Genomic DNA, 2635 nt, shown 5'->3' on the forward strand with positions numbered 1-2635 from the left:
GTGTGTGTGTGTGTGTGTGTGTGTGTGTGTGTGTGTGTGTGACTCGCCCTCTCTCTCTCTCTCTCTCTGCCCCTACAGGTTTTTCTGCATTTCAGGCAGCAGCTGCCTCCCTATTGGTCGACGCTCACCTGGCTCCCAGCGGACAGGTAACACCCTGGCAGGCCCCCCGCTGGGCGGCCCGCCCGCCTGCCGGCCTGCCTCTGGGTCCTGCTGCCCTCCAGATTCATGGTGTTAGCAATGCAGGTTGGAGCAGCTTTGACAAAGACGTTTCATATTTTAGAAAGTTTGGATGTTTGAAGGGATTACTATTATTATTATTATTATTATTATTATTATTATTATTATCATTATTATTATTATTATTATTATTATTATTAGGCACGCAGATAGTCCTGGTGAGTCACAACCTGGACACAAAGAATGGAAGTGATTGGCCCACAGGGGGAACCAGAAGCTCCTCTGGCAGGTTTTGTCCACTGACTGGAAAATCATCATAATTATCTAGTAATTATATCTGCTTGTTGGTCAGAAACTCTTCACTGATCTGCTGAAACAGACAGACATGTGACCTTCTGTCTGTTGATCAACAAACACTCAACATCCAATCAGGGAAGTCGTTTCTGTCGCTGTGGAAACAGCTTCAGTGCTGCTAGGAGAGACGGGATTTTATTTTTAACTCAGGTTATGTCTGTCTGTTAACCTGTCTGTCTGTTAACCTGTCTGTCTGTCTGTCTGTTAACCTGTCTGTCTGTTAACCTGTCTGTCTGTCTGTCTGTTAACCTGTCTGTCTGTCTCTCTCTGTCTGTCTCTCTGCCTGTCTGTCTGTCTGTCTCTCTGTCTGTCTGTTAACCTGTCTCTCTGTCTGTTAACCTGTCTGTCTGTCTGTTAACCTGTCTGTCTGTCTGTCGATTTTCATGTTTTATGATTTCTTTAGTTAATAGGGAAAGCTCATATTAATGAACATTTAAACCCAAATGTAAATGTCAGATTTATCCACCCGCCTCGTTTCATCTGCTGTCCCACAGCCACAGCTGTCATGCTGCGTTCAGGCGCTGCTGGGAAAGTCCGGCCTCCGGCTGGAAATCAAACCAGAAGACAAACTGAAGGCAGAGGCTGGAGGATCGTTCAGAGACGGAGTTTCATCTGCTGGGAGACTTGTAGTTTTTCACTGTGTTGTCATGGAAACCAGAGTTCAGCCACTCAGGTCCTGTTCAGCAGGTTGAGAGAATCCAGTCAAACCGATTCACTGACAGAAGAGTCTGAAGAGTTTAAAGTGAAAGCTACTGACTGAGTTTCTTTTTAAAGGGACAGCGCACCTTAACCTCCATCTCATCCTGCTGGGCCCGAAGTCAAAAAGTTCACCGGTCGTCAGATTTGACCTCAGGTCAGTTTCCACGTTGTCTGCATGTTGAGCGGCGAAGGATTTTCAAACTCTGATGTTTTATTTCTCAGATGAAGGAAAAGTACAAAACAAATTCATTATGAAAAGAGTCAAAGTCTCAGAGGTTGAATCATTTAACAGATGAAATATTATTTATGTTAAATATTTGAGATCATAAATGAATCACCTCCTGGTAGTTTGCTGTATTAAAGTGACTGAACCCAAACAGACAGATGAGCTCACAGAATCATATTAGTTTTAATATTTAATATTTCATCACTACAGTTTAAATCATATTTCATATTCTGTTAGTCTGTAAAACTGAAAACTCATGATTGTCCTGTTTCATCAACCTTTACTAGACATCAAATATTACAAATATTACTGGAATATTTCAGCTAAATATTGAATTTTGGAATATTTCAGTCTTTTGTATCTCAGCTGTAAAATAAAAACACGGATCTTAAAGCTTTGACAGAATCTGGTTTTGGCTGATTCCATGAAGACTGAAGCTGATGTGGATCCTGATTAGACCAGCAGATGAAACAAAAACACACAGAGGAAACTGATCCAGATCAGATCAGATCCTGATTAACTGAACTCTTCTGAACTGAACTAACTGTCTGAACTTCAGTCCAAACCAAACTCATCAGGTTTGACTCTTCAGCTCATAATAACCAGCAGGACCAGACCTCTGTATCAATATCAATCAAATTATTATAATTCACTAATTTCTCTGCTTTTTTGTTGAGAAACTGAACTGAGCGTCTCTGAAGCTGCCAGCTGTCTGTACAAATTTAACAGAAAATGATTTGATCTATCACATAATGAAATAAGCTTCATCTAACTGAGGAAGAACCGTCACAGAACCAGAACCAGAACCAGAACCAGAACCAGAACCAGAACCAGAACCAGAGCCGGATGTCATCACCTCGTCAGATTATCTGTCAGCTGGTTCTCCTCAAACTGGATCTACTGGATCTGCTGGATCTGCTGGATCTACTGGATCTGCTGGATCTGCTGGATCTACTGGATCTACTGGATCTGCTGGATCTACTGGATCTGCTGGATCTGCTGGATCTGCTGGATCTGCTGGATCTACTGGATCTACTGGATCTGCTGGATCCGCAGGTTTCACATCATAATCATATGAACAGAACGACCACATCGGATCATTCTGTTTAAAGTCTCAAAGTTTCTACATTTCTCAGACTGAAAAACTCTTTTAAATCAGATTGTGAAGAATTAACTTCT

At 41.9% G+C, this 2635-nt stretch overlaps 2 protein-coding genes across 5 annotated transcripts in view; one reads left to right on the forward strand and one right to left on the reverse strand.

Moving 5' to 3' along the window:
• decr1 (2,4-dienoyl CoA reductase 1, mitochondrial) overlaps nucleotides 1-2635 on the forward strand; it is a 317727-nt gene that overhangs the window by 280659 nt on the left and 34433 nt on the right. The window lies entirely within an intron of this gene.
• prune (prune exopolyphosphatase) overlaps nucleotides 1665-2635 on the reverse strand; it is a 19743-nt gene continuing 18772 nt past the window's right edge. For all 3 annotated transcript variants that reach the window (XM_078287272.1, XM_078287273.1, XM_078287271.1), the window contains one exon: nucleotides 1665-2635. This exon is cut by the window's right edge and continues 334 nt beyond it. The gene's annotated coding sequence lies outside the window, so the exon portion shown is untranslated.

Source organism: Centroberyx gerrardi, chromosome 12, assembly GCF_048128805.1.
Source record: "Centroberyx gerrardi isolate f3 chromosome 12, fCenGer3.hap1.cur.20231027, whole genome shotgun sequence".
NCBI lineage: Eukaryota > Metazoa > Chordata > Actinopteri > Beryciformes > Berycidae > Centroberyx > Centroberyx gerrardi.